The sequence below is a fragment of the Ischnura elegans genome, chromosome 7 (assembly GCF_921293095.1).
Source record: "Ischnura elegans chromosome 7, ioIscEleg1.1, whole genome shotgun sequence".
NCBI classification, from domain to species: Eukaryota; Metazoa; Arthropoda; class Insecta; order Odonata; family Coenagrionidae; genus Ischnura; species Ischnura elegans.
The window spans coordinates 106,192,361-106,201,904 of NC_060252.1; positions in this window are offsets into that span (position 1 = coordinate 106,192,361).

A 9,544-nucleotide genomic window follows, 5' to 3' on the forward strand; every position below is an offset into this window, starting at 1 on the left:
AACGGCGGCTCCGATAATCCCGGGATATCGATTTGCATGAGATGAAAAAAATTACAGGAACGCAGAAAAGTTTCACGAGGTTAGAATGTATGTGCTTCAACGGCGGAACAATCCAGCCGCGATTCTCATTTGACGAAGCTGATTCATTAGGAGGGTATCGCCCTGTGTTGTCAAGCGCAATAGCGGAGAAATTGCGGGGAAAACCATCCCAAAGCAACTGCAACTGATTAAAGTTGATGCGAAGGGCATCAGCAACTGCATGCCAGTAAAGAACATAGCGCAACAAAAAATAGGTGCACAAAGGTGTCTGTACTGTAAAGGCACACGCCTCAAAGTAAATGGCTAAGGCCCATATTCTTAGTCGACCCTGTAGGGCCAACCGACCCTGGATACGTCATCAACCCATACATAAACCGATCTCGTCCTACATATGGCCGTTTTTGGAACTAGACGGACCCTACTTGATGCAGGGTACCCGATCCAGCCCTACACAAACATGGCGGCCTAATATCGTCTGCTGATCACTTCGATTAAATAATCTACGTTGTAATGCATATAAAGGGAGACGAGCTCACACAAACCATTTTAAAATGTACTGTAACACAGAGGAAAGGTAATAATACTACCACTTTATAGCCACCAAGTTAAATAAATTGTAAAAGGTGAATGAACTAATAAGAACAATACAGCGGTATACATGCACCTTGTTTCTACGAATATATAATAATATTTTCACGTTTGGCACTTGGTACACTTTTGGGAAACCAATACTTCGTTTACGTATAACCATAGAAAACGTATTTTTATGCCACTATTTGCCACATAATTAACTTAACTACGGAAGGTGAAAGCGAATGACGAACCTTGATGATGCAACGTAAGTTCCTATGTCAATGATCATATTTGCTCCGCACTGATTACTCTCTTGTACAGACCGCTTTTGAAGTAAGTTAAAGACAATAAGATTCTACTTTTGGCTCGATATGAGAGTACTTGTAGCGATAATTAAGGTACCGACACGACCTGGTGGACGACACGGATTCTTTATTTACCTTGAACCGTTGCCCTAACAATACGCCAGAAAATTATCGAATGTCTTTTCTTAGTGTCATAGTTAGCTCCCATTACGCCAACAGAATGGAAAATTGGCGCTGCCCCATCATCTACGTCATCTCAGAGAACTTGACGATGGAATCACCCCCCACCACTTATTAAGGGTCGACTAAGAAACGCATGTAGGGGTCCTTTTGTTATGTAGGGACGGATATGTAGGGTCGACAAAGAATACGACCCTTAAAAGCCCGTCTCCAAATAGTAACGCCTCAGTCTATTATGAAATATTCAGCATAGATTCCGGCCTTAACCAAAGCTTAACTGTTCTTGACATAGTTACTATATTATCCACTATCCTTCAGCAAATACCTTCAATAAATGAATTATCCTCACTATATAAGTGATAATAATTTTGCATTACTGATGCTCCTCTTTTCTCCATAGAGCCATCAAATGTTTTCCAAATATAACATCGCTCTTTTATTTCAAAACTGGCCATAAAATTTCCGCTACGGATTCTCAAATTTAAAAAGACTTTGATTCAATGCGATTCATATAAGGAATTCTGACGTCAGGAAATCAGAAAGATAACGTCCTTGTCAGCGTGTGCCAAAGACTCCAAGCGGAATCATACAGCACAAGTGAAGGCCCTGTGAACTTAAAATAGATTTGGTGACAACATTTAAGTAGAAAGATGCCGTTAACGTATGATAAATGGAAGACGCAACTTTTTTTCTCAGGTTTCAACCCAAGTGTCTGTTTTGGTAGGTGAAGGTAAACCATGAGCCAGAGTGATCCGTAAAAATAAAGGGGTTCAATCGATGGAGAGTGGGAACCAGTTGCTTCCTTTGGGCCACATTGCATGTTGAGGGTTTGTACTGGTGCTTTCCAAAGCTCTCGTCATGGAATACCATGATTCCCTTCCTTCAGCAGCAGTCTTACGTACGAGGCCACCAGATTCCCAAAACGTGTTTTTAAAACGCTAGAATTCTTGCACACTTTAGATGACTCCGAAAGGATTAGTCTGGTGTTCCTTTCTAAATCACTTGTTTTATGGAACGGATCGCGTGAAAATACTCTTACCGACCATTTGAAATCTTGAGCGAAGCCCTTTTCTTTTAATGAACGGTACTCTCTTTGACCTAGGCCATCTCTATTTTGTGAAATCCAAACGTCTGCATAAACATGATGTTTGATGATCAGCGAAGTAAATTTCACTGTTGATACATGTTGGAAGTTCAGTATATAGTTAGCTTATCATTGCAGCAGTATTTTTATACTTTGTAGATTCAAATAGCAATTTAACTAACTTAGTATTTTTTTTTAAGTTGTAGAGTACTCATAGTGCTGCATGATATCTTTTACTGCTAGCCCATTTCAGGTGGGATGTGCGAAGACTGCCAAGGCTTTTTTTCCGGAATTTGCAACATTTCAGATTTAAAAATTTTTCAGCTACTTAATTTTATTTTATGTCTAGATTTTTTTTCCGAATTCTTTAGATACATTTACATCTTATAACCATAAACAGATTATGGGGATTTACATAAATTACAGCCGTTGAAAAGGCCACAATCATAAAAAAAGGGAAATAAGTCGGGCCGGCCCCTGGCAGTTTTCGCTCAACCAGCGAGGGCCGATATATCGACCCGGTGGCCGTAAAATGGTTAAAAGAATTTGTCAACAATATCATAGCGTATAACTCGCTATACTGTTCGCTCCTCCTCTGCATCCAGACTCATTCCCCACTCACGTCCTCGATAACTTTCAGTTTCCCTGCTTGGCGTTACCGGATGCAGGCGATGGGACGGAGGATGGGCTCGAAAGGTTTCTGCTTGATCCGGACCTGCCGAATGTGGGAATGCAAGTCAGCGTGGACACTTAGATGGTGCTATTTTTGCTCAAGCATCCGGCAACACAGAAAGTTTTTCCCTAACTTCAACCGTTACCAGGCGCTATGCGACAATCATTTTACTTGACGGGAATTCGTACCAGGATCTAAAGCCTGAACCACACGATCATTTTTTTTTCGTCGCGAAAGTGATCACTATCGCGATCATTTTTCTCGTCGCGAAAAGCGATCGCTCTCTTGATCATTTTCCTGAATCACACGGTCCCTCCCGCCGTCGCTTTTCGCATCATTTCCGATATCACAGCTCGTTGTCATGGGACCCGCATAACGAAAATATATGGCGTGTTTGTTTATCTGTGTCGTTCCCACAATTGTCAAACGCTGCGCTGCAATCACACCATACGGGAATGCGTTCCGATTGGCTGATATGGTGTTTTAGGGACGGTTTTAGCGACGGAAAAAGTGACCGGACGAGAGATGAAAAATAGCAATGGGAATCCTCATCGCGATCGCGAAAAACAATTGCCGGCGACGATCATTTTGCGAGTGATCACTCTAGTGATCGCGATAGTGATCACTTTTCGCGACTAAAAAAATGATCGTGTGATTCAGGCTTTACGAATTGGCGCTCGATGCTCAGTCTTTTGAAATTCCAGTGAATGGTATTCGTTGGCAGAGTTTCGTTGGCATTAGAAGACAAGATGGTTTATGATGCAGGTCATGCAATGCCACAGGTCAGAATTTCCGGTGCAATGGAGCTTAAAAAACTCGGGCGTTCACCTTGGGCATTACTAAAAAGAAGTACCGCGAAATAGCCGTCACGCACACGTACGGATTCACACGCAAGTGCATATGAATATTCTGAGGGGAATTTTTTTAATTGATAACATATCATTTGACGGAAAATCATTGGACAGGGAATTATTTGTGATTCAAACCCGGATCTTTCGAATTCGCGCCAGACGATCTACCTTTTGAACTGCCATAACATCTTCTTTCCGTTGCAGAAAAGTTTCTCGGTTTTTCCACCGGTTGATGTCGTCCATGTCTCCCGACGTTTCGATCCGCGACTTGCTGATCTTCCTCAGGTGGTCTTCCGAATCTTACCCTGACCTGAGGCGATCTTCCCCTGAGGGTTATCAGCAAGTCGCTGTTCGAAACGTCGGGAGACATGGACGACATCAACCGGTGGAAAACCCGAGAAGATTTTCTGCAATTGATACGCCGAGAAAGTCTAAGATCATACATCTTCTTTCCGAATTTCGACAGGTCCTGGTTCGGATCCTATTCGTGGAAAATGATTTTTCCTCGGTGAAATTTCCTCGAAGTCAATGCACATGCTGGGGACTCGGAATAGATACACCGTCGGCTGATCCGCGGTTGAATCCTAAAACATTGCTTTACGGGTAAGGGAAGGAAATGAAATGGCAAGAAAGAGGAAAGGATGGCTTCTCCTTCGTCCCTCCCCCTTGAAATCCATTATTCCAGTCATGAGAGAAGGTGGGCGTGAGTTGGTCGGAAGGGGCCGCGAAACAGCCGTGGAATTAGGGTCTCAGCAAATTGATATCCTCCGCCCTCCTTCAAACCCTTAACACCCTCATAACAACCCCTTCAGCTTCAACTCCCTCCCCCCTCTTCCTCTGCCTTTCTTCCTTTTATTTTTTTTTATTCTCGAGGTGTTTCCGTTCCTCGCCCCCACCTCCGATACCTCTCCGTGAATGATTAATTCGCGAGCCGGCAGATGTCTCTCGCTGCGGTTTGAAAAAGGAGACGGGGCTGAGGCCAGGGGTTCGTGTGACAGGACGAGAAGAATGGGAGGGGTGTAGGTACCCTGGAACCCCTGTGACCCCTTCTTCTTCTTGTCTTCCACTCATTTGCTTTTCTCTTTTCTGAGACGCGGGATTATGTCCCCCACTCACGCCTTAGCGTGGATGCGGTGTCCTTTCCATGCATTGGTGTCGATCCTAACTTTTATCGCTCCCCCTCCTGCTTCCTTTGGTTGAAAGATTCTCATGGAGCCCGGGGCACGGTTTTGCAATTTCCTGTCGCGCATCGTCAGTCCAACTATCGCCATCTCTTACACGGAAGTTCTATTCTGGAATTGCTTTTGAAAGGAATAACTTTGTACTTTTCCACGCGGTTTTCTGTTCCTTTGCCGGTTTGAACGCAATACCGTCATTTTCAAGAGGTTTCAAAACACGGAAGCCACTAGTCTGACACATTTATACCCGGAATAAGAGGAGGGTAGGATTAGAAAAGAAGCTGTGGAGGCAAGTACGTAAGGTGCACATGCGGAAGTTTGCTGGAAAGGAAGCAAGATCAGTGCCTTGGAAGCGTAATGCGGTAGAAACAGGAGGAGTATCTATCACAGAAAAGAGATGCGAATGCATCCGAACAATTTCAATAGCCATCAGTTTTTGTACACCTTGTGATATTACCTTATTTCAGCACTTTCCAAAGAATCTAATTCTGCATGTTTGTCCCCGAAATGTAGCATCTTAAGATTTAAATAATAAACCTGATGGTTATTTATTCAGTATGTTGCAAACACAATTATGAATTTTCGCTACCGAAGTCGTCCCAAGTATTAGCAATTACAGTTTGGGTATTGCACTGTATTATAAACATACCACTTTTTCCTCAATATTAAAACTATCCTTCTGATTGAAAAGCATTTGACCTATGCACTACGCCTTTAGGTGATCGGTTTTTCTCTGTTTTGGAAGACATTACGAAAATGTCTACAGTTGTGGCTGCTATTACATCCAGTTTATGTTCCCTCTTTCCTTTGCTGGAATGATGACGTACCTACCTTGCCATATTTTTTACTTGGGCGTTATTGATTTGATCGCCAACATTGGTTTTAAAGCGCTCAAGTATTACAAAGTAGAATAAAGTTTTTGGCCATTGTTGTCCACCCACATGCCATATGTGCAAATATTCACATTTGCCGAATCCCTGCCTCTTGCTTGCGTAAGTTTTTTGTTCGATTTTTCATATTTGCTTTGCCTTGGGAAAAGCAAATATTTAAGGCTATTTTTAAAGCGTTTCATTTGATATGCCATTTATAAATTTACCATAAAAATGGCTGAAGTTCGAGTGTCCAAATTGTCAATTATTCTTAAATTTTTAATTAATTTATATAATTTGTGGGCGAGATCCTATATGCTATCTGGTCGTTCTGTGTAGTGCAGAAGTGATTTATTTGGAGTGTATATCCAACCAAACGCTCTAGGCGATCACTACATTTGCATATCTGCATTATTTTGACTTCTTAGTCCAGTAAGGATCTTACACCCTCTCCTCGCAGATTTCAGCAAAATTAAGCCATTCGGTAAACTCCTCCCCAATTTCAGCATAAGTAATTGTTGAACGTGGAGTTTGACGAAGAATCTTTTTTCTGCAATCATTTCCGGCTTTTTATCAACGGTTGGGCAGCTACGAGAAATAAATGTACATTTATCCAATTCATTCAATTTTTTTATTTAATTACCCAGTAACGAAATATTTCTCGCTCACTTAAGTATTTCACGGGTATAGGTAAATGCTAGGTAATAATGTAGAGGGAATGTGATGGATGCCACCAATTTTTAAATGAGGACTGGTTTTATCTTGGCCTAGTCTCCTGTCTTGAGGGTGTTTCATTCGCCTTTTCAGTGATGGGATTTTTCATTCATTTTGCGAGATGGAGTGGCTATGTCTTTGCTAAATTTCACCCAGTGCCGACCATGTGGAAGGCATTCATTTGCTGTCACTGGTTTCCTCCGAGCGCGACTAAAGTTCGGATCTTGTCTCCTGCTGCTCAGTTTGGATCGACTGAGGATATTGCTCTCATTGCACCTACCGAGAGAGTTTTATAAGTGCCCACGGAATTGCGATCTATTCTTTACGATTGCTTAACACATTTCGTGCTCACAATATTTTGAAAGACCGTGTCTCCAAGACTTTGTCAGTCAAAAATTTTATTTTTCGATTTGATTTTAAAATATGGAACACATGATATTTGACGCTGAAACCATGTTTTCGTTCTTCTTTTTTAATAATCCTATTAATTCAATTTGAAACTATATTGTTGCACGTATCGTGCCTAATTGGTGATACTTTCCCTTGTCTAAATACAACCGCTATTTCTTCACTCTCTTCACTATTTTGGAGGAAACCCAATTAAGCCTCGTAATATTGTGAAAAAAAACTCTTAACAACATCTTGATAAAGCCAAAATGAATATGTTAGCCAGAAAGTGATACTAATTGATACCATTTTCTAATTATTGTTGCACTATAGTAAGTATTACGAGCCTTACTGGTATTTTACGATGGAGTTGTTCCTAATTTTGGATATTACGTACTCTGTCATTCACTATCGGCCGCCATGACGTAGATGTTACGTCATGAGCACGGAATGTTTTAAAATTGTATTGTACTGTGTTGAATATTCAATATATTTTCCGATAAAAGTGGTTTGTGGAGAATTTTGTGCTTTTATTTGCCATTGATTGCCATTTTGGGTGGGTAAGCGTATGAATAACACCTATTCTCGAGTTTAGTGTACCGCTAAGCATGAAAAGGGACCTGTTCTACCTATATTACCTATAATTCCCCCCGTCAAACACCCAAGAGGGGCTCGCAGGATATTATTTAAATGTAGGTAATTTATGAAGTCCTTCACTTACACCTATTTTTGATATACGATAGCCATGAAGTTCAGCTTTATAGTAGCAATATCTTCAATTCAAGAGGTATATTCTTCACTACTTTGTAGTTTTTCGCGTTTGGAAAACTAAAAAAACAGCATACTGATTCATTTATTAGCTGTATGAAGCCAATTTGTCCTGCATATTATCGTTTTGTTGAGTTACTGCTTACAATGTTCCAAAAAATGTAGCTGAAGAAAATTTTGGCTTGTGAAGGATCTATCACAATTATAATGGATAAACAAAGACATATTCTTTCGTGACCTATTTATCTCCATGGTTCAGGACTCAAATCCTCCCCAAAGAGCTGCAACTTCTGTATTTTTAATTCTTCTCTCCACATTTTTTCCCTTTAATCTTAAATGTCTAAGGACGTTCTAAAAGAGGCATTTTTCCCTATCTCAACGTTTCTCGCAATACTCTAATGAGTGTTGGAAATTATTATTTTTTAATTTTATAATTATTAAAACTAGATTTCATTAATTTCTCTTCCCTAATGCTTTGTGGTGGCAGTGGAGGACCGTCTCTTCATCTTTAATTTTGCTTTGTCCGTCTGCTGATTCTTGAACAAAAACGTCGGTTTCATGAAACTCGATATATCCTGTTTTAGTAGTGCTAAGGTTTTTGTTTCCTTACGATTCTTAATTTAACTTTCCGCCAATTCTCTTTCTCTCATTCGCACTTATTCATAACATTGCATTTTCTCCATTTTAAGACCTATTGCTCGTGTTTCACTGACATTGCTGAGATAATATTATTATCTTACGAGATTTGCGCGGCTATATTTATTGATTACTGAATGCAAGAGCATAAGACACATTTTAGCATCATATTTTATTTTAATACTTATCTTTAAAATCTTGAGCATCGAAGTGAGTTGGTTTGGATCACTCATTATAGTAACCGTTTATGAAATTCATTGAAAAAATTGTGGTTGAAAAGTTGATTGAAATTGATAAGTTGTAATTGAATTTGTAATTAAAAATTGTAGTCTGAAACTTTTTTCTGCTGCTGGAAGGTGGGTATCCTCTTACCGTTAACATTCGCAAATCAAATTAAATATTTTGGTTTATCAAGCATTCATTAGCAGATCTGTTAACTTTGCACGGGTATAGTTTTTATAAATAATATTAACTAAGAGTAAATGCTTTAATAAGAAAAGTAAGTACACACAAAAATGATTTTTTAAATATTTTGAAATGTTTTCATAAAAATTTAAAAAAATATTTATATTATAATAATACCAACACAACTACAGCAGTTACATTCTCTTTATCTAAATTGAAAGATTCATGGAGTTTTACTTTCATGTAGTCGCAAGGAGGCAAAAATTTTAAGAAATATATTTTTTTTAATTGTTGAGGACTAGTTTCTTATGGGAATATGAAATCATGTTGAAACCGCAGAAAGAAGTACTGCTCCAGTGTAAGTCGATTGAAATTGCCTTTCTTCGTCGGACTGGATATGATATTTGCTTTGCAGTTCGTGATTTTTGGCTTGAATCTCAAACACAAAACCGCCCAAGCCTCCTCCATCGTGTTTGTTGACTTGCCCTCCTAATTTTGACCCCTCTCCATCGAGCTATTATCTCCTCTGCAACTCCTGTACTTATCGCACAGCTGTCCTCGAGGTTTTCCTAATAAAAAAGAAGCGATTCATCCCTTTTTCATATCCCTCGCTCAGACTTTATCCAGGCGTCCCGCGGGGGTTGGGGGTAAGGAAATCTGTGAGTCTGGGAGGAGAAGAAGGGGAAACCCTGCCTCCTCCCGGTTAAGAGGAGGGGGACTCCCCCTTCCCAAGCGACCCTGCTGCCCTCTGTCCGAGGGAGGATGAAGTAGAAGGGGTATTATGGAAACATTGTCGTCCCTTCGCATCGTGAATAAGCGACTCCCATTCCACGATCGCCCTCTAACAACGACGACTGACTGAGTTCGAATCTTTTTTTTTCT